The 9,093-nt window shown below is 42.1% G+C and overlaps 1 long non-coding RNA gene and 2 pseudogenes across 1 annotated transcript; 1 reads left to right on the forward strand and 2 right to left on the reverse strand.

The window, feature by feature from the left end:
• Positions 1-2,469: 2,469 nt before the first annotated feature.
• Positions 2,470-8,598, forward strand: LOC149120036 (uncharacterized). Its single transcript, XR_016226671.1, has 3 exons — positions 2,470-2,667; positions 5,069-5,129; positions 7,740-8,598. It is a non-coding gene; the product is annotated as an uncharacterized LOC149120036 (long non-coding RNA).
• LOC149120037 (nucleolar protein 56 pseudogene) lies at positions 5,535-7,303 on the reverse strand (annotated as a pseudogene).
• On the reverse strand, positions 6,766-6,883 carry LOC149120038 (small nucleolar RNA SNORA51; annotated as a pseudogene).
• Positions 8,599-9,093: the final 495 nt, after the last annotated feature.

The raw sequence follows: 9,093 nt of genomic DNA on the forward strand, positions 1-9,093 counted from the left end.
ACACTATGGGAAATGGTGACTTGATCAGCATAGCCCTGACTGCTAATGGACAACTTAATATATTATCCCTCATAGTATTTTTTTTTGTCTGTTCTACTTAATATGACTGGTTTAATTCTGTAATTATCACACAGTTATTCTTAAGTGTTGAAAATTAACTGAAATGTGATCCCTGTTAAACATAAAAGTGGGAATAAGAGAGGGAAGAGATGTATAATTTGGGGCATGCTCGGGCTGACTTGCCCCAATTGGTAGAGTTGGAAACATACCAGGGGATTCCAATTCAATCCCATCAAGGTGGCATGTGCCAATGCCATCTCACTATTCCAAGTGATCAACTTCAGTTCACAATTGATCATAATGAAAGGACTAAGAGTCAAAGGGAGCACATAAACAAGTCTAGTATCTGCTAACACTAACCGATAGAATAAATAAAGGGGAGAGTGATCCAACATGGGAAGTGAGATACTCAGCAGACTCATAGAATGGCGGATGTCCTAAATAGCACTCTGGCCTCAGAATCAGCCCTAAAGGCACTCGGATCTGGCTGAAAAGCCCATGAGAGTATTTCAGGCATGGAAAGCCAAGGCACTCTGGCAAAAAGATCTCTGTGAGTGAGATCCCAGTGGAAAGAACAGGTCTTCAAAGAGGGAGGTGCCTTTCTCTGAAGGGAGGAGAGAACCTCCACTTTGACTATGACCTTGTCTAAACAAGATAAGAGTCGGAGAACTCAAGGGGCTTCCATAGCCTTGGAAACTCATGACTGGTGCATAGGGAGATTATTGATGCCATAAACAGGAGTGTCAATTTGTAAAGTCAACAACAGGAGTCACTGTGCACTTACTCCTCATGTAGGATCTCTGTCCTTAATGTGCTGTACACTGAGGCTTAATGCTATAACGAGTACTCAAACAGTATATTTCACTTTGTGTTTCTATGGGGGTGCAAACGATTGAAATCTTTACTTAATGTACACTAAACTGATCTTCTGTAAAAAAAAAAAAAAAGAAATTATCAATTCCCAACTTGATTCTCACTGGGATTAAACATGACAATAGGTCTGATCTGATTTCATCATCATTTAAAAAAAATCATCTATTATTTTTCACTTTATGTTTCTGTGTGGGAACAAACTGTTGAAATCCTTACTTAAGGTATACTAAGCTGATCTTCTGTATATTAAGATAATCGAAAATGAATCTTGATGTGAATGGAAGGGGAGAGGGAGTGGGAAAGGGGAGGGTTGTGGGTGGGAGGGACGGTATGGGGGGGAAAGCCATTGTAACCCATGAGTCGTACTTTGGAAATTTATATTCATTAAATAAAAGATTAAAAAAAAAAAAACATACGGTATGTGAAACCTCCACCTGACCCTGTCCAATGGGCACCCCCATAGAATGACCCCATAAACAGACAATAATGCCTTAAAAACCTTGGACACTTCCTGAAAGTCCGTGTCCTTTTTGGGTACTCCACCTGTTCTCCTCTCAGACCAGATGCTTTTCTGTCACTTGTCAATCAAATAAAAGTTTCCACTTCTTTGCAAAAAAAAAAAAAAAAAAAAAAATACTAAGGGTCAATAGGCAGAGCAGAAAACAAATACTGACAGAAGAAAAGGGAATAAAAGGATTGAATCATGTGATGTCTTTCAGCATTCTTCAAATCAATATTAAAAAGTAACACAAAAGACCCAACATATATTGTATATGTCCAATGGAATGCTATTCACTTCTACTATTTCTGACAACATGGATAAGCCTTGAGAATATTGTGTAACATGAAACAAGCCAGGCACAGAAAGACAAATACTGCATGATCTCACTCATTAAATGGTGTCTGAAACAATCTTGTAGACATAGAGAACAGAATAATGGTCCCCAGAGGCTGGGATTGGGATGGGGTGGAGAGAAGTTGGTTAATGTACAAAAGTAATTTAGAGGGGAGGAATGCATTCTGGTGTTTCACTGAACACTTGGATGACTGTAGTGAGCCTTCAGAAATGCATGGAGAATGTGTATTATGAAAAAAATGTAGATTTAGTAATTGATGCACAGTTATTCATAAGTGTTGAAAATTAACTGAAATGTGATCCCTGTTGAACATGAAAATCAACTTACCTTTTAAATTACATTTTCCACAACTTTGTTGAAAATCATGCGCTAATTTTCAATACAAAGAAAATGAAGCCCAGAGGCCGACGCACAGAACTGCGACTCACTGAAGCAGTTACTGCACCGAGAGCTCCAGCAGGGATCCATCAGGGAGGACAAGGCCACAGGAGGGACCCCGCAGGTGCAGGAGCAGAGGGGAGAGGCCTCCCGCCTGGGGAGGTGGAGTCCGACCTGCACCCAGGCCTCGCCTCCTGCTCTCCCACCCAGCACAACCTGAAGTCAGGGGCCCATTGCCCTGGAGGATGTTGATGGGCTGTGTCCTTTGTGACGCTGTGTGCGCTCACGGCCATGCACGCTGTCCAATCAGGCACGACAACGTCCATGTCACGTCATCACGCGGGGTCTTGACGTCACAGTCATCTTACAGTTCTGGGCAGGAGCGAGGTGCTAGGAGACGGCTCTGCAGGCGCGAGGCTCCCGAAGCGAGTCGGGCTCCGTGGCCTCCACCTTCATCACCGGGGGACGCTGGACACCTGGAGCTGAAAACCGCGACGTGGTGAGTGTGTGCGCCCAGGTGTCGGGAGAGGCGTAAAGCAGCCGTGGAAGCTGCTGAGAAGCTGGCAGGACGCGGGCCTCCCAGAGGTCGTCTCCGAATCTGTGGCGCCATATTGCCGCTGGCCCAGCGCTTCCCTTGGTCCCCTCAGACCCGGGGGTCGGGGTCTGGACTGGCACCCGGGACCCCCGACGCCCTGCCCCTTCCCTGCTCTCAGCGACTTCTCATCCCCAGAGCCTTCCCCGGGTAGCTGTGTGGCAGCAGCCCCGCGTCTCCCCGACTGCAGTGGGCACGGGGTGGTCATTAGGGAGAATGTGGGCTCCGTGTGTGGGGTGCGTGTGGGACGGGAGCTGTAGTTCATGCAGCCCTGGGCTCCTCCGTCCTTCCCTGCTGGGACCTGATTCCCCCCAGTTTTCTAAATATGTGGGCAGCAGGATCTTCCAGGATGCTGGCCTCTCAGCACAGCTGTTTCTAGGGGTCTCTCCATTTTCTGTTTCCAATAACATAGTCACCTAGAGTGGGTAAGGCTAAAACAAATATTCTGTTTCACTTGGGGATTTTGTTCAGGTTTTAGAGGTCACAAGTGCCCTGTAATTTGACACTTGGTTATCATCTTAGTTTACACTGTCCCTTGATAGCCTGCATTTGTACTTTCAATATAGGAATTTTGTCTGCTCAGAATTATGAGTATTTTAAAAATTATTCTGTTCCATAAAAACCTTCCCAACCTAAAGATATGTCTACTGAGTTACTTTGAATTTTTATTTTGATATGAGAGCCTAGTTCTTTTTGTTTGTTTTAATTTTTTCAAGATTGTTGGATATGAGTGACAAAACTTGGGTATATTCAAGGCATGCAACATGTTTTGATATATGAGGAAAATTTGAAAAATTATGGAAAACTTATTCACATTATTTTTTTTTTTTGAAACATCAACAATCTTGTATTAGCAAACTTGTGCAGGTTAACTTGTTGACCTGGCTCAAAACAGCATTGCTAACAAGATCAGGGTAGAGATGCTCAATCAACAAAGACTGTCTCTGTAAAAAAGGATACTTAAAAATCCCTCTTCTTAAGCATATTTGTTAAAAAATCTCCAGTATTGCAGAAAAATATCACAAAGTGATTTCAGTCCATGAAAATAACAGCACATGGCATATATATATATATATGATATATGTATATATAATATATAAAATAAAATACATATTTGTAATATTGAGAAAAGATGATAAAAGTGTAATTGGGAAGATATATCCAACCATGAATTGGACAACTCACTGTGGTACATTGATCAATTATCCTTAAAATTAATCTATAAATTTAAAACCTGCTATCCCAAATTGAAGAGTATTTGTGAAGTATATAACAAGACAGACATAATGGCCACATGAAAAAAAAATTTGCAACATTAGCCTCAAGAATATTTCTAAATTTAGCATTCAAAGAAAAACAGTGCAACCTATCAAAACATACAACATTCACCATATTAAAAATATGAAGCTTCTTGAAGAAGGAAAAGATGTCATTGAAACGTATTCAGTGTTCAAATAGAATGTTTTATGTGAGGATTCCGTGTGTTTTAAAAATTAGCAAAATAATTGGAAAGTCCCAGTGGAAAGGAAGGAAGAGAAAAGGGCAAGTGCAATTAAGCATAAGTAGCAGGCTAATTGAAGTCCTAATCAGAGGAACACAAAAATCTAAAGGAAATGGAGTACTGATAAATACAGGTACAGGTTTGAGTGTGTCTCCAACAGCTTTAGAGGAAGAAATGCCATTTGTACCTTGAAATAAATGCCATATTGCAATATATGAGTGTGAAAATAGTGTAGCTTGGTCTTCAGGCCCAGTATTTTAGCAAATAGACAAGTTATATGTTAAGGCTTATTCTTTTTCAAATGTGCTTTATTCTAGAACACATGCAGTGAATTTCTAACTTCCTTTACCAAAATAAGGTAGCACTTATGGAGAAAATGTAGCCCAGTAGCCCTGCAGTGGAGACCAAGATGGAAATACCTGCAGAGTCAGCCTGACATTTCCATTGGTCCTGTGATGCACAGGCAGGAAAGTGACTCCATAAATGCAAGATGCCACCATGCAGAATGTTAGGAACTTGGTTTCATTAAATTTAACAAGGAGGTCACTGGGAACACAGGCCATTGTCACTTCTTCCAGTGTACATAAGCGGGGCCCTGGGTCAGCTGTGGAGAATAGATGAGACTTGAGTCTCAGGCACTCTCATATGAGATGAGGTCATCCCAAATGCTGGGTAAATCCCCCTGCACCACAGCACTGCCCCAGGCATCCTTACTCTAACTTGGTAAGAGCTGCTATGATCTTTGTTATGTTTGCTGAAATTTTTTCTTTTACATTTTTAATATAAATGTAATGATCTACTTTTCAGCCACTTCACCTGTGTTTACTCCTTTTGTGATGTTTCTTCCACAAAATTATCCATTTTTGAGGTAATAACTAGTTTTTCATGACAGCTGAATGTATTTTAAGTCTTTATATTTTTCTTTGAAATTATAGCTATCAGCAGTGCATATTTGTAGTATCTTAGCCTTAGTCAACCCTAGTACTCTTAACCTTTGATCAGAGTACTTAACTTTTTGATTGTGAAGTCATCACCTATCTCAAAATTCTGTAAGTCTCCTGGAAACTGTCATGTACAGGTTCTCAGAGACATTGTTAGTCCACTGTAATTATTCACCCTTTCCAGGTAACATTTTGTATTTACTTTTTTGGATGTTCATGTGACTAACTTTGAGTTTAATTTTTAATGTTTTTTTAGCATTTTGTGATCTTTTTATTGGGGTGAGGACACAGGGCAGGTAAGGGTACCCCTGAAGGTGCAGGGAATGTCCAGGCTAGTCAGTCTTCCTGGGATGCTTTATGGAGCTTTTTCTCTTGGCATTGCTCTTGCTGGTGGCGGCCTCTGCTTCCTTCCTGCTTGGCAGAGAAGTTCCTCTTTTTTGGGGGGGACCTTCCTGGTGTCCACCTCTTCCACATCATTTGCCATTTCCTCCTGGGCCGACAGTGTCTTCCTCTTGGGAGGGCTTACGCCGCTCCCTCTCTCCTCCAGATCACTAACCAACTCCTCTTTGGAAAAATATATCTTTTTCTTGGGGTTGGAGGAAGAGACAGACGGCTCTTCTATCCCGTTCTCCTGAGGAGCCTCCTGGGCTTTTGCTTTTTCTTCTTTCTGGGTTTCTCCTGCGCCTCCCCGCACTTCTCCGGGGTGCTGCTGCTGTTCTCTGAAGATGCCAGGGTGAGCGCCACCAGGGCCTTCTTTTCCTTCTTCAAGCATTTCTTCTCCTGCTTCTCCAGCTTCCTCCATAGCCGCCGCCTCTGCCTGATCCATGGCTTCCTTCATGACATCCAGATTCTTCCGTGGAATCTCCCCAGTCTCATAGAAGGACAGCTGCTTCTCAATTTGTTGGAGAAGCTTCTCCCCAAATACACTTGTGGGTACCTCAGAGAAGCAATCTATTTGTGAAGCAATACTGCATTTGTTGGCCAGGTATCAGGAGATGCAGCCTTTGTCCTTCAAGGTGGCTCAGCCAATGAAGGTGGAGTGCAAAATAAGTCCGTATTTGGGTGTGTTACCCCGTGTCTTCAGGACTCGCTTCCCCAGTGAGAGCTGACAGACTAGGGGCCACCTGGCTCATCTTGGAGCGCAGGTAAGTGTGTAGGAGCTGGAGCTGGTGGTACTCAGACAACAACACCATGTGGCTGGAGAAGCTCTCGATATTGATCAAGTCGATGGAAGAGATGTCCATGCCCATGGAGGACCGTGAGGCATCCAGAATGGCCTTGGCCTTGGCACCATCCATTGTTAGCTCCTCCAGCTTTTCCAACTTGTCCTCATTCAACTCCTTTTGGTTTCTGATGAACTGGGCGAGGCAGCATTATGTGGCCTTGTCATTGATGATCTTCACCACCTCAGAAAAGTGATAGCCATACCACTCCCTGCAGAGATGCAGTCCCGCCCTGCCCTGGCTCGGCTGCTGCAAAACCACAAAGCACCTACTTCAGCCCTTGTGGCCCCCACTCAGCCTGGAGGAAACAGGGACAAGCCAGATGCCAGTCCCCTCAACTCCTTGTCCCCCCATTCACAATACAGCCCAGGCAAGATGAGTCCTGAGGGAGAGCCTGTTCTGCCTCCTCTTTCTATACAGTCAATGTAAGAACAGATTGTGGTAAGCATCAGGAGGCTAATTTTTAATGTTTCTCTAAGCATAATCTAGATATGGAAATCTGTGCCTTTGTATATGGTAGAACAAGGCATAATCTTTTTTCAATCATGTTTTTGGTATTTTTTTCATATTCTCCAATATAGATGTAATTGCAATGAAGTACAACAGAAAGTTCTCTATCTGCTTTTCACACCATTATTATTCATTTCTTGTTGGAGTAATCACAACATACATTATTCCATAACATGTACATTTCTTTTCATTGCCTTTGCATCTATTGTTATACCCTGTATTGTTCACAAACATCATAGTAAGCCAATGGTGATAATATGAGCTGTGGCAATCTTGGTTTGCATTTTCATTGTGGTATCACAAACTTGCTCAAAGTTTTGTAAATTCTGGAAAGTTTCATGTCTACAATTTTTCAGAGTGCTTGCCATGGTGTACTCGATTCCACATATCATTTTTATCTTTCTGGAATTTAGCCATTGATGTGTGAAATTTTCCATTATGCATTTAATTTTTGTTATTGTTGTTGTTTTTTTCTTTTTTAAATTGTTATTTTTTAAAAATTTTTTTCCATTATGCATTTCTAAACACTGGCAACTTTCTTATAATATACTGTAAGTAGAATGATCTCTTCATGATTTAAGATGCTATTTACAAATAATTTTAAACCTGATTGAAATGGATTCTTTTTCACCAAACTCCCTTATATCTTCTAGTGATTTTCTTGTTACTCCTACTAAGTTATTTACTTTTACTTACAGCATTAGCAATCTATTTTATATTGTGAGTTCCTTTCTGCTTTTATGATTGAAGTTATTGATATATGTGGGTTTTTTATTTATTTTTTTATTTTTATTTTTTTGACAGGCAGAGTGGACAGTGAGAGCGAGAGACAGAGAGAACGGTCTTCCTTTGCCGTTGGTTCACCCTCCAATGGCCACAGCGGCCAGCGCGCTGCAGCTGGCGCACCGTGCTGATCCGAAGGCAGGAGCCAGGTGCTTCTCCTTCTCTTCCATGGGGTACAGGGCCGAAGCACTTGGGCCATCCTCCACTGCACTCCCTGGCCACAGCAGAGAGCTGGCCTGGAAGAGGGGCAACTGGGACAGAATCTGGCGCCCCGACCGGGAATAGAACCTGGTGTGCCGGCACCGCAAGGCAGAGGATTAGCCTATTGAGACACGGCGCCGGGTTTTTTGTTTAAATTTATTTTATTTATTTGAAAGAGTTACAGAGAGAGCAAGACAGAGAGAGAGAAAGAAAGAGAGAGAGAAATAGATATAATAGATATGTCTTTCATCCACTTGTTCAGTCACCAAATGGCTGCAGCGGCTGGAGCTGAGTCGATCCAAAGCCAGGAGCCAGGAGCTTCTTCTGGTTCTCATAAAAGGTGCTGGAACCCAAGGATTTGGGCCATCCTCCACTGCCTTCCCCAGGCACATTAAGATACATTGGGAGTAGAGCATCCAGGACATGAACTGGTACCATTATAGGAATCCAGCACTGCAGGCCAGGCCTTAACCTGTTTTGCCACAGCACCGCCCCCTGCTATGTGTGTCTGTAGTATCCTCATTTAAGTCAATCTTTGTTCTGTGACATTCTTGCTTGATTTTTTTTTTTTACTGTGAGGTCATCAGATCGCTCAATATTTTGTAAGTTTTGCTGGCAACATTAATGTACAGTCTTTCTGAACTCTTAGGGTAAGTTTAATCTTATATACTTTAAAGTCATACAGTTTCAAACTTTCTTAATTTTGTAACTATAAAGTTATTATTCACTGAAATTTCCCAAAATGTCGCTCTAGATATATGTTCTCAGAATTTTTCTAGTAGGTGGAATGCGTTTTATATTCATTGAATTCTACTTCTGTTTATGTAATTATAATTATTTTTCACCAAATTCCTTTATTTTTGCATTATATAAAATTTAGCAAATGTAAGCTAACCTCAGATTTTATGCCTAAAGGCATTCGGAGCTGGCTGAAAAGCCCATGAGAGTATTTCAGGCATGGAAAGCCAAGACACTCTGGCAAAAGATCTCTGCGAGTGAGATCCCAGTGGAAAGAACAGGCCATCAAAGAAGGAGGTACCTTTCTCTGAAGGGAGGAGAGAACCTCCACTTTGACTATGAGCTTGTCTAAACAAGATAAGAATCGGAGAACTCAGAGGGCTTCCATAGCCTTGGAAACTCATGACTGGAGCATAGGGAGATTACTGATGCCATA

Source organism: Oryctolagus cuniculus, chromosome 20 (genome assembly GCF_051225735.1).
Source record: "Oryctolagus cuniculus isolate XC-2025 breed Fujian yellow rabbit chromosome 20, ASM5122573v1, whole genome shotgun sequence".
Classification (NCBI taxonomy): Eukaryota; Metazoa; Chordata; class Mammalia; order Lagomorpha; family Leporidae; genus Oryctolagus; species Oryctolagus cuniculus.